General features: G+C 40.9%; 1 long non-coding RNA gene across 1 annotated transcript in view; it reads right to left on the bottom strand.

The window, feature by feature from the left end:
- The window catches only part of LOC118176027, a 39,933-nt gene extending 19,996 nt beyond the window's left edge, over positions 1-19,937 (bottom strand). Inside the window, exon 1 of the long non-coding RNA XR_004755253.1 lies at positions 19,862-19,937. This is a non-coding gene — a long non-coding RNA (uncharacterized LOC118176027). The remainder of the gene's footprint in view (positions 1-19,861) is intronic.
- Positions 19,938-20,202: the final 265 nt, after the last annotated feature.

The following is a 20,202-nucleotide window of genomic DNA, read 5'->3' on the forward strand; positions in this document are numbered from 1 at the left end:
AATCCCTAACCAATGGATTATACAGTGTTCAATGCATAATTCTGATCTTCTCTTTATTTATAATAGAATGAAAAGGATCAGGTCTATTTTTAACTTCCTGGAAAGTTTAAAAATAAAGAACAGCTTTCAATAATGCATTAAACAGCAGGTTTGAGCCTTCTTAAAATGAGCTCATGTAGTGTGTGTATCAGATGGCAAAGTCCTATGGCTCTGCTACCCAAACTAAAGTAGGTGAATTAACAAAGGTGTATAAGGAAAAAATTAAAACATGATGTTGATAAATATGGGTACACTGTATGCACATGGTTATGTTCAGGGGATGGCAGGGAGTCCTGAGGCAGCCTGGAGCCAAATCCCACTCAGCTCGAGAAGTGGTAGGGCAGTAGGACCCCAAGTACACATGGGCACTTCACTCCCAGAAGTACATGCTGGATTTAGTTTGAGAAGTAGTTTGAGAAGTTTCCCTCATAGCAATCCTGCATCTTTAATAATCTAGAGCCCCACTTGGAGCTTTTCCATCAGTTTTCCCCCTTTCCCAATGCATTTTCCAGCAGTTTTGCTTGCTGTGAATTTAACTTTTAGAAACTCATTTAAAATCTGCAAAGTGCCCGGCCTTACATTAACACATCCCACAGCAAGTCCTTGCTGCTGGGGAGAAGGTGGCCAGTGGTGACAGCCCCAGCTTTCTTGGCTTTTTGGAAACCATTCTCCTGGTTTCACTGAAATAAGCAACACTGGGGCCACAGCACAGCTGTGCCTCTATATCCTCTTGGTCAGTGACCAAGAACACATCGGGCATAGGCACATGGATATTTGAAGGGGCACTGTCCTGCAGAAACGAGCCAGAACAGCCTTGGTGGAGGAGCTGTTAACATCACAAACCACCATTGCTGGACTGACTGGGATCAGGTGTAAAAGCCTTTCACTGGCAGCTTCATTTCAATCTTACCAAGTGATTCCTTATCTAAGAGAAATACTGAGAACTTAACAGATATAAAATGCTTTGAAAGAATTGCATTTTCTGGTAGTTTCAGCTCACACACCTCAGGTTGTGGATAGCCCTGAAAGGTAAAAATCGAGCCTTGTCCTTGAAGTCAGGTCCTGTTTTCTCATCCCTTTCCCTTATCTCTCCATATTTCTGAACTTTTTCTTTTAGGCCAAGAAAAGCATACACTAGTAGTGAAGCAACTAATTCCACATAAACACCTACAGCCATACTGAAGCAAAGGACAGCAAGAAACAACCCACTGGCCAGCTCAGAGCTTGGCCCCGCAGGGCTGGCACAGAAACTGCTGAGAACAGAACAGCAAATAAGCACTGGTTGCACTTACTTTGCAAGACAGGCTTTCTCTAAAAAGTAATGAGTACATAATGTGAATCTTTGTCTGGAAACTCTGAAAAAGCTTCTTTTATAGCCATAATTCTTTTAAATTGAACATCAGGTGACATGCAATTATAAATCCTTTCCAAATGTTGTCTATTGCATATAGAGAACTATGCCCATACACAAAAAAATCACCCACCTGCTGAGTTTATGAAGCACCTTGGGGTGCTCTGTATGACTCGATCACCATTATGGCAGCAGGCAATTTGAAACCAAACCTAACCGATATAACCGAACAGCAGTAACAATATAAGCACTGATGGCAAGAAACCCATCCCCGTAAGGCTGCCAAAACAACGGGATTTTTGCAGTAGATCCATTTGTAACCTCACTTGGCTCCACAATTACAGCCATGGGTTGCATTGAGCAAGATTAATGCTCGAGCTGTCCCGCAGCAGTGCAATGGACTTGCTCGAGCGTTGGTTGTGGTGAGCAGGGGGTGCCGACAGGCTCCCATGGCCACATGTCAGCGCCGCTCCTGGCTTCCCTTCCCGCAGCACACGCAGCCAAGCTCTGCCTTCGCTTGGCTTCGGCAGCCTCCTGCATCGGGGGGAACCAGGGCCAAATTTGGCTCACCACATCGCAGCTGAAATAAAGGAGGACAATGCTCTGATGAAAATGATTAGGAATTCAGTTTTAAATCCCTCAGGTAGTTGGCATATCCCTATTCCCTAAACTTAGGATAGGAAATACTATCCTATACAAATACTATAGTAAATTTAGCTGCTGAAAGCTAGTAACAGGCCGGCTTTTATTGGCACTCTTCTTCTCTATATGCCCTGGCTTCCATTTCCCCATATATTTTAAGCACCAGCTTCTGTACACATTGGTACTTTATGCTTAGGCAGTTGTGCACTGTAAATATAGAAGACTTAACCTAGAGCTCAACCCAGATCTTCCCCCTCCCCAATATTTTTAAGGAGAAAAGGTCAGAGTATTCCAGTGAACTGACGCACTCTGTCTAATTTATACAGCAAGAAGCTTAAAATTGTGCGTCATTTGACCATTTTCCATTTGTTCATGCTGAGATTAAGAGATGGGCTTATTGTTGAGCTTATAGTTGAAATTACAACTAAGAGAAAAAAAGGGTTATAGGAGATCAGTAGCTGCAGCTGGGCTTTGATTTATTGCTGCCCAGTCATGGCAATGTAAATTAGAAAACTTGAAAAAAAACCAACCCACAGGGATTTAAAGAAGCCAATTAACCACTTTTAAGGTAAAGGTTTCCAAATAAAACTGGGAAGCCAGGACTTGCTGTGAGCAGTAACAGCTTGCTTAATTGCCAAAAAAGCATCTGTGACAATGGAGTGGTATGCAGCTGTGATTGCAAGGGAGAAAAACCAGCATCAACACCAGAAATCATTTGTAAAGCTGAGGAGTCAGCAGATACACATTTACACTAATGCACTTTGCACTGTACCTCAGGCCAGACAGATGGCAAGCTTTACACACCCAGCAGAAAACAGCTCATCCTTAGGTCTCTAGCATTTCTTCAAGTGTATGGGGGCGTTTCAGCTGCATCTATAAGGTTTCAGGATCAAAAAAAAAAAATCTCTCAACACATTCCTGAATTTTGCAGCACCACAGGCAAGTCCAATGAAAAATAGGCAGCCAAACAATGAATGTTTATTTGCAGCCATTTATACAAGTAGGATACAAGTAGGTTATTGTGAGTGTATACACACTTGCACAAAGTTAACGGCAAGTCTTGAGCTGATGTAAGCTCAAATATTTCAGCTAAACTTACTGAAGCCATAGAAATTTCTATGAGCAGAATTGCAGCTAAAGAGTGAAGGTTTTTCTTCTAGTAGCATGGATCACAAGTATTCATCAGATTGTGGCAAAATAGGAAACATAAGGTTTGCAATTCTCTCATTTTCTTTCCATATACTTTTTATTTTTTACTATATAAATCCTGAATTGATCAGTATTTACATGACAGTAATAAGGAAGGTAACAGATTTGCTGACATTTTCCTGGACGAATTGTTGTTCTCTATAGCATTTCCATCTGATTTCTTTTTTTAATGGGACTGAAGACAGATGGATTTTCTAGTAAGGTGAAAATAACATCACCATTTAATGTATTTCCATGTGTGGCAAATCACTAATACCATAAGATTTTGCTCACACTAAATTTATCTTTTTAGCCACAGAATAGCTTCTTTTGCTGGCTGAAAAACAAGAAGTGTCACTCTCTAACTTTGCAAACTTTTGTGAACACTCAAGAAGGTGGGAACTGACAATTTCACAAAATTCTGGTGCCAAATGCTGCTCAAATTGCTTGTAGCAGCCAGTCTCCAGACAGGGTATTCGGTTGTTTAGAGAATGATTTATTATGGAATACTCATCAACAAACTTTTGTGACTGAAAAAATAGTTGACATTTACCAGAACAGCACAATTCCTGAATTGAAGTACCAGAAAAATACGAAAGATATATCCACAAGACCAGAGCATCTACTCCAAAGCACGGAAGCTGAAGTTTGTCACCTAAGCAAAAGGTTGACAAATCCAAGTGTTGCATTCCTTAGTCAAACTTGAAAGAATAGATACCATTCAAAGTCTGTTATGAAAGAATAACCCCAAGAGACGCACCTTGTCTGTAACTACATCCTGCAGTTTGAGGGGTTCACTTTTTTATTTATTTTTTTTTGAAACCCCTATGGCCTTGGTGAGCACATGAAGGAGGATGCATACGTGACTCTGCTCCCTTTCCTGCACCCACCCTGCCTCATTTTACAGTCAGACTGCAGGCTGTGCCTGGGCTCACGTTTGTCATCCCAAGGACTATTATCACAGAAGTGATACAGGAATGCAAAATTTTAAGATTATACCATAAGCTTACATGCAAGTTACATTTGAGATTCAGATTCTAGGCTTCAAGATACTGCCCTGAAAGCTATCAATGTTGTCAGAGTATGACTGGGCACACCTGCTCATTTCAAAGGAATGGGGCATCGTTCTCAACACCAAACCAAATGGCTTACAGCACACTTTCAGTCTCAAGACAGCTTACAAACTGTGATGGGACTCTTCTCACAAGCAAAGCCCCACAGGCTTAGGGTTTGCTTGACTGAGGTAATTTTCCTCTGAGTCAGCATGAGCTTTGTTTGATACGACTCTTCCCTTTTCTGTGAAGAAACTCTGCCTGTTCTTTGAGGCCCGCACACTAAATCCATGTGCATGACTGTTCTTCATCTGATCTAATAGAGAACATTCCTTCTGTGGCACATCAGTAGGTTCTACATAAACACCTTAACCCGTGCACGTATTAGAACTGATTTCCACAGCCACGCAGACTGTGATCAGCAACATTCACGTGAATGATTCTTTTGATTATTTGTCACCATAAAAGCAGCCAAGGTTTTGTTATGGTACTTGCTAGTTCTGCAGGGATTTCTAATTGTTTTATCCTAGAGGTCCCATACATCCACAGCAAACTAATTTATAACCTTCCAACCTCTATTGTATTAAAAAATGTTGTAAGATATGGAAGTAATTTTTTCCAATTTTGAAGTGGGGATTTGAGATGGAGACAAATTGTTATTGCCTAGCTCTAGCATAACATTTTTGCTTCTAGAGACCTCAAAGTGCTGACAGAATAAGAAATTTAACCTAGGTCTCTCCAGCCTCGTTCAGCATCCTCAGTGCTAGACCACATCCAGCATCTTCTAGCTCTCAAAAAAGAGTACAAGTGGGACCTCTCCTGATATTTTTGGATTTTTCTTACTTAAAACACAGGTAAAAAGTGGTGACAAAAGAATAAGCCAACAACTCATTATCAGAATAAAGCTTGTATTTGAAGTTCTCTTTTTCAATGAGAAAAAGAACCTAAGAGCATCTCTGCAGAACAATGCTTATTTTTGTCAGAGGAGTTTGAGCCTTCAGATAGGAAGTTTCAGAGCATTACAGAAGAATGCATTTAGTTATGGATGCACTAGCACAAAGCAGATAAACTTTAGTGCCTAAACTTATGAGGATTTAAATATTATGACATGAAATGCACTGTGCCAGTTTTCCAGCTCTAGCAAACATACTACATGTCATTGTATTTCTAAGAAAGGATCTATTCTTTTTTTTATTGACTGATGAAGATTAATGGTAATCTCACTAAATCCTCAATCACCCCACGATACACATTTTCCAGACCTCTGTCATTCAGAATATGATATTCAGTTAGCAGAAAACTCATCCTCTCATCCCTTCATCTCCTTGAAAACATCACCATATCACACCTGTTTTTGCCTCGCAGTGAGACCCTCAGCTTTGGCATGGAACCCTGGGTGGCCAAAGTCATCACATTTTACTTTAAACAGTAAGACACATCCAGAAAGGACAGCAGCCAACTGCAAGACATTTCCTTCCTGCTTTGGCTGCAGGATAGAAAGAAAATAAGCTTGCCAAATTGGATTCATTTTCTTGCTCCCCTCTGCTCTCTCCCACCTCCCACTAGAAAAACAAGCAACTGAAAATTAAGTCCCCAAACATGACAAACAGGTGTGAAAAAGCACTAAAAAGAGATTCTTTTTTGCTCTGCAGCTACGAAGTCCAATTTCTTCAGGAAACTTAACAAAGACAAAGTTGCTGGAATCGCACACATCTGACACGGCAGCATTACTGACCATGGGGAATTTACTTACTGTATTGTGATCTGTCAAAAGGAGCTGGCAGATGTGATTTTTGTGCCAAACAGACTGTTTTATTTCTGAAGTTACTGGGGACTAGTCAAAACCACAGCAGTGTCTTGCTGAGAGGTTGGATTAATACTTACTGTATGGATAAGTAAAAGACCAATTCCTCTGACAGAAAGGAGGCCTGCTGAAGCCACGCTCTCTCAAGTGTCACACAGCTACTTCCTTCCCTCTGGTATTGGGTACCCAGGAAAATACAAAAGGTTTTTAGTTTCCATAAAAGCTCATTTTCTGCTCCCTATATATCTACTTTAAAAGAAATGGAGCCTTTATTGGCTCAATTTGTCTTTGGATGGGCTTCTGTAAAAACAGCAGTAAAATAGGATGCTGAAAACATAGCTTTTCATCTTCAAAGATGCCCAGCCAGGACAAAGGCACCTGCTTGTTGAGTGACTTGGGGAAGACAGAGCAGAAATCACCACCCCAGACTGGCCAGCTACATGCCACCCATCAGGAACTTAGTCCTTGAGGTTCTCAAAGCATCTTCGTAGTACACCAGGTCAAATTTAGCCTCTGCAAGGGGAACAAGCAGTGCCTCATCATCCTCTGGCATCCTACAGGCAACTGAAGCTCAGCAGTTGATCTTTTCTCCTCCCCACATTGTCACCAAGCAATCAGCATCCAAGGAGAGGGTGCAGCGATCAGCCTCACCCCATGGAAGTGGTTCAGGACAAGAGGCTTTACTCAAAAGTAGAGGCCTTAACCTATCCATAACATGATAATTACAAATTGTATCCATACAATGATAATTACAAAAAAAAATGACCACATTGAGGGAGAAATACAAAGGATTTCATACCACCTGCCTTGGCATGGACATGAGGTCACTGCCTTTTACACCAGTTCTTTGAGGCTCTAGGACTTATTTTGAAGCTCACAGCTCTGCCAAGTGCCTTCTCCATCCTGCTCTGAAACTGAAAATGAGGTAGAAATTCTGGAGGAAAAGATTACTAGCACTGAAGAGAATTTAGTTCAGGATTTTTTAAGTCACATATTCAAGCCAAATAATCTGAAATACTTCAGGGACCCCATTGTTCCCCACTTTTCTTTAAATGAAAAAGGAAATGGAGTGCACAAATGGTCAGTATGAAGTCCAAGAGAGCAAAAGTTTCAATGCAAAAGGGCCAAACCAGAAGGCTGTACCTTTACATATTTATATGCACACTCAGTGGAAGTTTCACATCAGTTTCCAGGCTTTGCATTTTCTCCAAGTGTCCAGAAGTCACAGTCCTTATTTAAATAAGTAGGTTGTTTATCTGACTAATGATGGTACTACTTCTGATTGGTCCTAATTAGAAAATATTAATACAAGATTTCTAATGCAATGATAGTGGCATGATTTGCTGATTTCTGTTAACTGGAACCCGGCAGCAAATCAATATGCTTTCCCATAACAAAAAGCCCAGCACTGTAGAGACATTTCTAATTATTTTATTCAGCATACTACAAAGTAAATTCTGACAATTTAGATAGAAATGTTTTTAATAGGAGGCTGGTTTTGCAATTACCATTAAAGCCAAATGCCTCTTTTGCTTTATCAAAGCTATGTTTTTTGCTAATGGTGTTCTCTTAGATCACCATTTTAATCAGTTGCATTTTTATGAGACTCAAAGGACCCAATTTGATGTTCCCAGGTATTTCAAACAGAACACATCGTACACTGTTCAAAAGGAATATTATTAGAAATATGTCTGGATACATTATGTTACATTTTTTTTTAGATAAATGGAAGATTCAGATTCTCCAAAACCTGGCCTTACATTGTTTAACTTTTTAATGTTTAAAGATTAGAATTGTTTACTGGAAAATATTGTTCAGCTTCCAAAGAGCCATTACTGGCTGAGGAAATTCACCATTCTCCCCCTTTGTCTATCAAAACTAAAACACCACTGTTTCATGGGGCACTCACCATCCCCATAGTGGCAGAGGAAACATCCCTGCCAGGTTACCCTCTGAGCTCTTTAATGCCAGCCAGTGGTGTGACTGGCAGAAGAGCCAGCATCTGGTTTTAAAAGGCAGCCCCTCTGCTCACTGAAGTCAACCAAGATCCCCCAATGCCCCCTTACAATTTTTGATAAGCATTACCTCAGCCTAGAGCAGGATCAAGCTTCAAATACCTGTGTGTCTGCAGACATACCGTGCAAGACAACGACTATGAAAAAACATTTGATACTTATCTCAGAGTCCAGACAAACTGGTCTCCTGGCACAGAGCGATAGGCAGGAGAAGCAACAGCTTTCTCTTGGTGATGCATTTGAAAATTTGCAGTGTAATATTTAAAACTTCCCCCCCCCCCCCATTGCAATGGGAATTACTTAAAGATCGCATAACATAGGCATTACCCTCCACAGTCACAAGACGATGGCACCTTTTCCACTGCCTTCTTGTGCATATAGGAAAGAGTTAACTCCCAGAGATATGCAAGTAGGAAAATTACCTCACATCTGTATTATATCCTGTACAGACAGGTGTTTTTTTGCTGTAACACTCCCTAAATTTATGAGCCCCCTGGTACCAAAAGACTCCAATGTCCCTCCCTGATAAAGCATTGAGCAGCTCCAGTGGTGTGTGTTCATTGAGCTGACAGTGGTCACAGTAGAAACACTTACACCTTTCCCTGAATTTAAAGCCAAAGTGATAGCCCCACAAAATCCCACTGAATCCAAGGGCATCTGCTGAAACCTGGCCCCAGGCAAGCCAGGCTTGCAGGATCAGGCCTTCAGTTTTCAGTGTCCCACGTGAGCAGGTGCTTCACTGCTTTTTCCCCATCCAGACTGAGTTTCAGTTTGTATTTCTTACCTCATACTAATATTTACTCTCACAGACCCTTTCAGCAGACACAGTGCATCAAGTGTCTGTTTGCCTGAGATTACATTCAGGAGGCAGCAGCAGGTATTTTGGCTCCTGTTATAAGAAACACACAGCTACAAAGAAAAAGAAAATCCCTTATGCTACATGCATTTTGAATTTGCCACAGTTGCTGGCTTGGTACCACATCTTCTGCTCTCTCAAAGAGAAAGTGTGTATTGCTGGAGAATTACTCTAAGAAGAGCATCTGAACTTGTGTCTGTCTGCTCCCACATCTGCCCACAGCCATCTGTCACCTTGGCATTATTTTCAGCTCCTAAGCTCTTTGGGACAGTTGCTGCCTTTTTGTTTGTTCAGCGAGAACAAGACAGCTGCACTGCATTTAATAACCCAAAGTGGAGGTAAATAATCAGTCATGCTCCCAATAAAAATAATCATAATTCCACCTATGAAAGCAAGAATGGTACCATGACTCAGGCATTGCATACTTGCACTGGCCTCCAGCTGCCTGCTAAGATACTGTACAGAGCCAAAACTCTTTGCCATTTTGGGATTAATGTAGAAAAATAAGCCAAAGTTTGAATACTGTTCAGTACTGAACTATCAGCAAGAAAATTGCTTTAGAAGATACATGGCTGGATTCCTATTTATCTTTCATTTTTATTAAAATTTAAACTAATAAAATAAAAGGCAGCTAGAAGAGACTTCAAGCACAATAAAGGGAGCTAAATGCAAGCACTCTTGCCCAGACCAATGAGCTCCTTGGAAGAGAATCACACATGTCAGCAAATATTAATTTGCCCAAGCAAGAAACCAATTCTGTAGGCTGCAATGAAAACAAACCATGGATGGTGGGATTGCTCAGAATAGGAGGAAAAAACAACAAAGAGGGAGACAAAACTGAGATTGAGAGGGTGGAGGGAAAAGGTGACAACAGATAAGCAATCTGGAGGAGTGAAAGAATTACAATCCATGGAAAATTTATGGACTGTGATAAAGCTTCATGTGCTAGTCAGAGTAAAATTTGGGAAAGCAAGAATGAGAAAAAATAGTGGTAAATGCATTGCATTTTGTTTCATCTCCCCTGTATATTATTCATATGGCTAACTTTTTTTTAAAGACAGCTCAACAAAGAAGTTCCAGCTGTAACCTGCTGCTCAGGCTCAGAAAGAGCAAGAGCAAAAGCCTGCTTGCCAACCACCACCGCTATAAGGCAGAGGCATACACTGCTGCCCATTGTCCAACCATCTAGCATCTGGGTCAGGCACAATCGTGACATCCTTCCACTTCACCACTACTTGATTTCATCCCAGTTTAACAAGTAACCCAGATGTTTACAACACTTTACAAGACAGGAAGCCAGATACTTGAAACTGGAAACTGCGACGGTGGAGCTGGGTTTATCCTTCCCCTCTGCCATTTGACTTCTCTGAGCCTTCATAGCTGCAGCACAACTCAAACCAAATAAAGCTCCATAGGCTTGTGAGTTTAATTTTTGAGCCATCCCTCATGTCATGGCAGTTTAACAGTTGAGCTTCCTCTTACATAGCCACCCTTGGGAATTTTCCAGTGCAGGACTGGTGGCAACCAGAATCCTTAAACCAAGTTACATGAAGTGTAATCACCAAAAATTATTTTTCTTCAAAAGTGCCTTGCTCCTCCTGTAGATGCAGGGGGAAGAAAAGGGTGGTTTTATTTAGTTTTCTTTTCTAGGAAAGATAAGAGATACCTTGGTAGCTAAATTGACCTTGCCGAAATACACTTACAAGTTAATGCCTTTGGTGGGCTTCAGTTCTGCTCATGCATTTTGGATGAAGTAAGTGGCCAGGGCACACTGCTTAGATAAGAGAAATCCTGTCCAGACTCACTGTCCAAAATCAAAAGGTGCAGGAGGCTTCTTTTCACACCCAAATCCAAGGCAAGAACAAAACTGTGATATGAATTATCTATGTGATACAAAAAGGAGAGAAGTCAGGCTCTACACATCTGATAGAAGAGAAAAAAAAAAAAATCAGAACTGCTGCCAGACCCTTCCAGGAATCACAGCTTTGTAAACACGACTGCCTTAATTCAGCAAGGGCAGACATACACCTGATTGTAACAGTTAATCAAGGCTAAAAAGAAAAAAAAAGATGAGACAACAGCCCGAAATGTGAAATGCTATACAAACCTCAAGTCACAGATAAGGAAAGGATATCTGTCCATTAGGGAAATTGAACACAAACCTTGGAGACTCATTTACACCAAATTCAGTCATCACAATGGGGAAATGCAATAAGATTTTCTGAGCACACAATGCCATTTGTCTCCTTCCTTCAAATTTCTATTGGTTAGGCTCATCAAGCCACAGGGCTGCACTGCTGTAAGACAAACCTGGATGTAACACATCCAGCACCACAAGGCATTACCACCTCATCTCCCCAGCTAGCACAGCAGAAATTTCTGCCAGTTCCAGAAAAAAAAATCTCCTGATTTGCAGCTTTCACTATGTATTCCTGCACAAAAGCAGGATGCTCTGAAAGGAAAATAATTCCCCAAAGTTTCTTACCCATTCCTACCCCCTTCCTGAAGTTTTCCTCAAGTTACAGAGGAAACAACTACTACCCATTGAAGATTCTCAGTAAGCTTCTAATGAGGTAGCAAGATTAAAAAAACAAAGCAGTAATAACAGCTGTGATGCTGCATTTAGTCAAATTTATATTCCAAACCAAATCAGAAACTACTTGGAAAGGAATATGCAGCCTCCCCAAAGACAGCAGTACAAGCTGCTTCCTATTTGGAGTCCTATTCTGACAGGTAAACAACAAAATGGAAAATAAGCATCTGCTGGCTGAGCTTAACTTTTATGGCATATTAGATTTAGTCACCTTGTCTTGCATCAGTTATGAAAGAAGCATTAAGAAAACATCTATTGAGGGCTCAGTTCTGTTTTAGTCTTCATAAACAACAACAAAATTCATGAATGCCAGTTGGCCACAAGCCTGTTATTAAATTAATAATAATAAAACCCAAAGAAACAGCTCTGGCCATCTCAGATTTCACGTTTATATCCTGAGTTATTATAGTTCAGTGGACTTGTTTGGTTAAGAAAAATCCACAGCTATAACTTCATTTCATCTGGAGGAAGGGGAGAGATTACCTGTAACTTGGTAAGAGAATCAAGGCTTTTGGTAAAAACAAAAAAAAACAAACAAACAAACAAAAAAACCTTATACTCATTTTAAATCTGTTTATCTGCCCCCTCCCCCCCCCCCCTTTTTTTAGAATTTCTTAGAAGGTTCATTTACTAGGAAAATGAACTATTGCGAATTAGCTCTTTCAAACAGACATTGCCTGAGGAAGAGAGCTAAAGGTAACTAAAAGGCCATTTCAGACACCTCAAATTAAGTAGCTCATGTCTGTCATTAACAAGTGGGGCTTTCGTTCCTTCATCCCAGAGCAACAGAGAAACACAAATCTCAAATAAGCAAAAGCAAACTCAAAGCAGAAGTCAGGAAACACTTGACACAACCATAAATATTTTATTGAGGCAGAATTGCTGTTTCATTCAGGAAATTATTTGATACCATCAAGGACTGAATAAGAGTTGGAAGTAGAAGGGACTGCGTAAGCCAAATAATTACTTTAATTGTCAGAATCAGTTGACTTCAAATCAGTGGTTGAAGCACAGGAGTTTAATAATTACTATTTTTATTTGCACATTTACTAACTCAACACTGAAAAGGGGTGCCCATAAGCATTCCTACTGCAAGAGAGAATATTGGCTGCCAGGCTGGTAGGAGTTGTTAGAGTAGGCTAGGGGACATAAAGCCTCTGCTAATTTCAGAAGGAGGTAAAGTTTTTGATTTGTTTTAACATTCTCTGGCTTTTACCTCAGTATCACTAGTGATCTAATTACTGATTTATTAATCTCTAATACAGCCATGACGGAGGTCTTGTACATACATCTGCTACTTAGCCCTTTTTCTTTGCATCAGGTTCCATCAAAGAAGATTTATCAATTTCAGCTCTTGCCCTGTTCCCTGGCCACAGCTTAAAGAAAACAAAAGGGATGATAGTCATCACTACCTGACCTGTCCATTACAAGTAAAATTCATGGCTTATTCCACACCACCTCAGCTTCATGAGTCTTCCACAAGCTTCTTGGCATGCAGTATACATCATTTTCCAGGCCATAAGCTGAAGTTCATGTTGAAAATGAGTCCTAAACTGTTCCCGTGGCAAACAGCTATGCAAATAGCTCTATCTTTCTGGTCCTTTCAGAAGAGATTTAATATTAAAAAAAAAAAAAAAAAATTTAATCAGAACGCCTGGATCTATAACCACACAGAAGAGACTGACTTGTCCTCTGGAGGTGCCTTCCTAGAGGCAGGACCTACATAAAAATTAATCATCTTTCTGATATCTAGAAATTAGCTGTCTAGCCTGGATTCTGCTGTCATTTCTCTATCCAGGTGACATGCCCCAGTGCAACATCAGCTGTGCAATGCCAGACTGCTCCCAAGGCATGCCCACGTGCTGCCAGATGCCAGGCAGACTGGTACAAGGCTCCAGCACTCAGCCCAGGGGCAGGAGGAGACCTTGCACACCTGCAGGCTACAAGGAGGCTGGGCTGGTGTTCACAGAAGGTTTGCAATCTACATTTGTAATAAAATGCTTGGCTACAAAGGGGAAAAGGTTAAGAAAATAAACTATTGAGGCACTTCCTGGTGCATTTAATCTCTTGCAGTGTGAGATGATTAAGCTGTCTGTGCATGAAGAGAAATATCACCAACATTGGCAGGGAAGATGACTCTCCCATAGTTTGACTGTGATCACAACTTCTAGTAAAGTAAAATCTGCTATTAAAAGAAAATAGAAGCTTCCCTATTGTGTTGTTCCCAAGAACAGTATTACACAGATAATGAATCGCTATAGGGTGAAAATGGATGCCTTCAGAGTTTCGTAGGAACGAGCAATTATTGTTAATATTAACAATGTTGCTAGAACAAAGTGTTACTCAGCCCTCTGGTTATTGCAACCATGTAATCACCCTGGAACCAGAGACCCTAGGTGTCACCCCCATGAAGTTAAACAGCCTGATTTTCAAATACAAAGGTGTTAGCAGGAGTCAAAGGTGAAATTCATGGGCTATATTTAGTGTGGAATCATCTCTGCAAATACAACTTCACGTGCTGGACAGTTTATAACAGCACTTACTCAGCAGGTTGCCTCCAGAGGAGTACAACATTTAGAGAGAAAAGGCAGAAAAAAATATATTGTTTTGAGCAGACTTCTACAAAGACAAACTTGCAAGCCCTCATGACAATTTCATGAAACGATGCTTCCATTTTCGTCTTATAGGCCAAAAGGAAAAAAAAAATAATCACTGTTTTTATTTGAAGAGATTCTCTTAAAATTTATGTTCCACTTGCTAGTGTGAATCAGCCTGCCTCACCCTGCCAGTTTCCATAAAGCTGCCCAGCCTCCACCTGCTGAAGATGTCTTGAGCCATTACTGCAGGCTGACAACAGTGACAAATTTCTCAAACTACTAAAGGACAAAACCCGCTTACTCCAGGTAGATAAAGTGCAAAGGAGGAATTATTTCCACATATGCACTCGTGTTCGTGAGCATGACTATATATGCTTGCATTTATTTAACTTCTAATTGCAGTGAAATTCTCAACTGAGCCTGTCATTGCAGAGAGGCCTTGCCAGCAGGCAGCCTCCAGGGCAGGGGGTAGTTTGGGGAGGATCATGGTAACACTTCACATAGGGAGAGGAGGCTGGACAGTGATCACAGCTGGTGTCCTGGCAGCAAGTCAGAAGCACCAAGGAGATGTTCTGGGAAACATTCAAGAAAGTAGTGCAAGGTTAATAAGTGGCTCCTACTTAGATTTCCCCTGCTCAGAAGGGTTTTGCTGCCAACTGCTGCTTCTTACATCACAGCACAGATTCTTTTCCCTCTTCCCACTGACATTCATAGTTCCATTAGGATTCCCTAATGGAACATTTTCAGATGCAATTTATTATATTCTCAATTAACTGTACAGAGTTAGAGAACCTCTGGACATCCCCTGCCATTCAGCATTCCAGTAACTGCCATGGGGATGGTAAACTAAAAACAAGATCACGATGAAGCAGGAAGAAGTGGGATGTGAACTAGTCACCTATTATGTCAGCCTTCATACTCAGAATCAGATCTAACAGCAATGTTTACAAATAAAGTTTCCAAATTGTTTACAGAAAAGATTCAAAAGTTCAAGAGCAAGCAAGTTTCACCTAAGGACAGGTGACTTGTCCTGCAATGGGACAGGCAGCCCTGGCCGAGGCACTGAGGTCACACTTAACCATTGAACATGGAGATGGGGAAGGCCTTCCTACCTGATCCATCATTTCCAAATCTATTTTCTATGTAAGGCCAGAATGGTGACTGGCAGGATCTCACAGGCCATAGGGTATCACCCTGGGATACTGGCTAACAACTTTGTCTGCCTGGACATAATACTTAGGAAGAATCCATCCATCTTAGCTTCCCTTCTCACTGTACTACCCTAGGTCCCCCTCGATTTCTATGACCTTTAAGTTAGCATTAAGATAACAAGCAATGGACACATCAGGTTTCATAAATTTCTAAAGCTCTAACAGCTGGAAGGACAGACTTATCTGCTTCCTGCATTATAGCCAAAAGAAAAAACAGCGTTTCACTAAAAAGCCTCACAGACTAATAATTAATTTGCAGTTAAAGAAAGGGAACACCGCAGGTAAGAATACAGCACATTAGTAATACAAAGTTGGTTTATTAATCCCTAAGTCATATTTTGCACTTTCATGTTCCAGTCCATTCATTCAGGTTTTCAGAGAAAGATAAACACAAAGAGGCAGTAAATGATGGTGTTTCCTGCCAAATCAACCCCAGGAAATACAGGAATCCCAGTCATTACAAATTACACCTCACCGGATTTCCAGCACAAAACAGAGGCGGTAAATTCCCTGTTTATCACAAATGAACACCAGTCCTGCTGAAACTTGACCAGGAAAGGCAAATAACCCCACCAACAGAAAGGAACTAGGAAGACATCTGTGCTAATGATTTACTTTATCTCCAAATCCATTATTTAAAGCTAGAACAGGATGAAGAGAACGGATTGGCCTTGATCAGAGCTAACTTGTTCAGGTAAAACCTGACAGAGAATCTTGGCCCATACAGAATCAATAAACTTCCAGAAAAGATTACTATTTAGCTATTCTAGAAGAGTTTCAGATTCATTCAGAAAATGCAAATAAAAGATAATTAAAAAATATTACTGAAATAGAAGTGGAATACAAAAACAGTAAGAATCAGAGACTGGACATGAGTTATCAGTACTGTTCATCCAGCCCTTAGCCAGGCTCTGGAGGTGCCTTTGAGATAAAGGACCCCAGCTTAATCCCTGGCTGTTTTTAGCAACATATCTGGGTACCATCACTAAGCCTATGCTGGGTGTTTTGCTTCCACAGCTGGGCTGCTTGCAGCATGTCTGGTAAAGATGCATGCATGGACTGCAGCAAGCATAACTTCACTCTTCTTTTTACAAAATCCAATTGTGCAAAACGTATGCACTTGTCTTTTCCTGAAGTGACACTATCTGCCCCTGTAGCATTATTACCATAAAATATACTTCACAGGAGATGGATCCCTATTATCTACATCATATGACTCAGTAGATTTGCCTAGAAATCTTAGATTTTGCTCATGCATGCATTGCAGAGTTTTTTTTTCCTTCCCAGGTACTCTTTCCACATTTTTCAAGAGGGAGAAGAAAAAGCTGTCATTGGAATGATGGGAAGAAACAGTTTGGCCAGTGATTATCAGCAGCTAGAACTACTCAAATTACAAGCATATTAATTAATTTTAATTTAATATCTCCTTTTTTTAATATCTCCTTTTAAAATGATGCAGTTAACAGAAGGAAAGCACCCAAACTTTTTTTTCAAAGGCAAGAACCCTTTTTCACAAGAAGTACTCACTTGTTAAAAAATGATTCCATTATCTATTTTGTAGAAAAATTAGCCCTGAATGGACTCTGCTGTACCAATACTTATAAAAAAAATTAAAGGGGATGACATTAAGTGCATACCCAGCAATCAGGATTAATGGTGAAGGAAAGCTTTGACTGACCTCCCATAATATTCCACTATATTCTACGTACATGCTCTAAACAGACTGAAACTGTAGGTGTCAGGTGTGGAGGTTCTCCTACCTTCACAACATGCTTGCCTGAGCAATAGTTCTTAATTCTGTAAGAGCCTGAAACCACACCTTGAAGTACCCAAATGAGCCGGATCAGTGTCAAAGTCATGCTGATCACAAGGAAAGGGTGAAATCAGCTGCCTGCAGACTGTACACAAAAGAAATCCCAGCCTTTGGTTATGTAACTATCAGGAATTCAAATTCACTTGGCCAGACATACAAGAAGCCTGCTTCTATTTCACTTCTATGAACTTCCAAATAGAAATAAAGGCAAAAAGCATAAAGAAAGTCTGTGCATATAAAAGATCTTAGGGAACCAGAGGTGGAGGAGAAATGGAAGCACCATGCTGCTTCTTTCCTTCCCTGGCCAAAAAGGGAAGCAGAAGTCACAATCAGCCTGGAGGACAAGTGTCTGCAGCCCCTGCTGCTCACAGCTCCACCTGGAGCAGTAAATGTCTCAGCTGGCCAAGGGTGCAGAGCTGCAGCTGCTGCTCCCAAATCCCCATGTGCTGGTTTCAAACAGCAGCAAACCCCAGCTGAAAAGCGTGAAAAGAATTCCTGAAAACAAGCTCTTTGAATTAACATTCACAGCAAGCTAGAGATCCACAGACAATTTAAATCACTAATAAAGGATTATGGCCTTGGCCTGGCAGTACTTGACCAACACGGAACATCTGTTTACTGGCATCTGGGGCTTTCAGCTTTCTTGGTGCTCTGGAACTTCCCAGCTTCCTATTAAATCCCAGCCATAAAAAGGCATTTCCCTCAAGTTCATTAATAAAGCCAGATTTTCCAAGACTAATTCAAAATAATTTGCAATGAAATAATGGGAGATTAAGGCCTACTTTGTGATTACACCTAGAGTACAACACAAAGCAGCGATAACTACAGAAGATTTTTCTACTGACTTTGCCTTCTGTTAGGATGTTATTTAACAACAGCATGCATTAGAAGCATGTTGGTGTTCTGGGATTCTTCAAGCAGACAAATGCTTTTGAAAGCTGCCTTTAAATCATGTGTCGTAGACTGATCCTGGACTCAGTTGTGAATAATTAGATCTGGTTAACCCTCAGGTCAGAACAGGGCCAAGCACTGTCAGTGGCCAAGGCAAGCCAGAAAGTTGCCAGTTCAGAAATCATCCTCAAGAGCAGAAGGAAAAGACTGGAAGGAGCTGGGGAAAGCAGCAGACAGCTGCTCTAACAATTTTTGCCATGTTATATAACAGCAGCACAATAATATACGGAGGCACCTGTTCCAGCAACACCTAACTGCAGAGATCCAGCACCAACACACTGTAACACAGACACGCATAAGTCTAAAAAGTCAAAGCAACTCCAAGTGAAACATGAGCCCAGCAGCAGTGACACAGCCAAGGCCATGGACCAGAGCAGCAGACAAGCCAGAGCAGAATTGCATCTCCACATGTCTTGGTTCCTTATGTAACAGAGAAGCACAGGATCATTGCCCTGCATAGTGAGGTGCATCAACATCTCTTCGCATGGAAAAAGCTACAGTATTGTAAGTATTGTCAGTGATGTTGCTAAACTGGCCATTTGTTTCTATACTGCAGAGCAAATATGGGCTCCCCAGCACAAGAGGGACAAAAAAATAACAGGAGCAAGTCCAGAGGAAGGCTACAAAGATTATTAGAGGACTGGGGAACCTCTTGTAAGATGACAGGCTGAGAGGACGTGGCCTGTTTAGCATGAAAAAGACTGAGGGAAGACCTCATCAATGCATATAAATACCTGAGGGGAGGGTGTCAAGAGGACAGAGCCGGTCTCTTAGCAGTTTTTCCCAGCTATAGGACAAGAGGCAACAAGCACAAACTGAAGCACAGTAGGTTCCAGCCTCATATGAGGGGGCACTTCTTTACTGTGAAGGTGACAGCACTTTAACTGTTTGCCCAGAGAGGCTGTGGAGTCTCCTCCTTCATCCCTTCTAACCTTAGCCATTCTGGGATTTGGTTTGTTTAATCACATGGACAAAAGCCAAAAAGCTATGGAGAATCAATTCTGTTCTGATTTGCTACACAGAAAACATATCCTTAAAATGAGAGCAAATTGGCTCCATGGGCAATTCCTAGAGGTTGAGCATGGAATATTCTCTCCAGTGCCAAACTTCAGGATTACCTCAGGGCAACATGCATACATCAGAGAGGTGCTGAAAGTGGAACAGGAGCAGTTCCTATCCTAGGCTCCAAGTGTGAAATATTTTCAAATATCTTCTCAGGAATGAAGGCATCTATGATGGGGACAGGGTGCCCACAGTCACTCAGGTGCTGAAGAATTCACTGTGCTCCCAACTGCAAAGCATCAGATGCTGACCACAACAATGACAAATCTGAATTTACCATTTCTAGCACTGAGCATCCTTCCCCACCTTCTGTACTGAAGAAGCTCTAACAAGATTAAACACTTCAACTGGTCAGGCATGAGTGGGTGCCGTGCTGGATGGCAGAGGGTTTACTTGCTTTGCTTGCAGCTTGATTTCAATTCTTAGCTAAGGCTTGGCTGACTTTTTCCCCTTTGTGGGTGAAGTACTGTGTATGCAGTACAGGCCACAATACTGCCTCTTATGCTGTGGTGTTTTGCAGACAGGATCTCATCCACAACAGAACACTTTCACCATGACAGAGCACATTAAACTTGTTCTTAGTTCAATAGAAAAGCCGAATGAATTTTCTATTTTGATGCTAGACAAAAGAGAAAGGATTTTATGAGTTTATGAACTCTGATATTTCAGGGAAAGAGTTCAACACACCCTGAAGTGAGCATGTATTAACATCTTGAATTATAAGGTAGCACCAAATGTTCCCAATATGGCAGAATTTAGCCCTGCAAGAAAGGGTCCAGCATGGCAATTATTTCAGATCTCACTTAATATTTCAAATTTTGTCATGAGCCAAAGACAAAGTAAGGACTCAAATCCAAAATATTAGCTATAAAAGAATCTGCAGATTTCCCTGACAAATGCTCTGTAACAGTTATATTTGTTAAAAAATTAAACACATGACTATTAGTTATTGAAAGTGATTAATGGTAACTGCTGTTCAGTGATTTTTGGGATGAAGAAAACAGTGGAATTCAAGAAGTCATTTAAAT

Source organism: Oxyura jamaicensis, chromosome 18 (assembly GCF_011077185.1).
Source record: "Oxyura jamaicensis isolate SHBP4307 breed ruddy duck chromosome 18, BPBGC_Ojam_1.0, whole genome shotgun sequence".
Taxonomy (NCBI): domain Eukaryota; kingdom Metazoa; phylum Chordata; class Aves; order Anseriformes; family Anatidae; genus Oxyura; species Oxyura jamaicensis.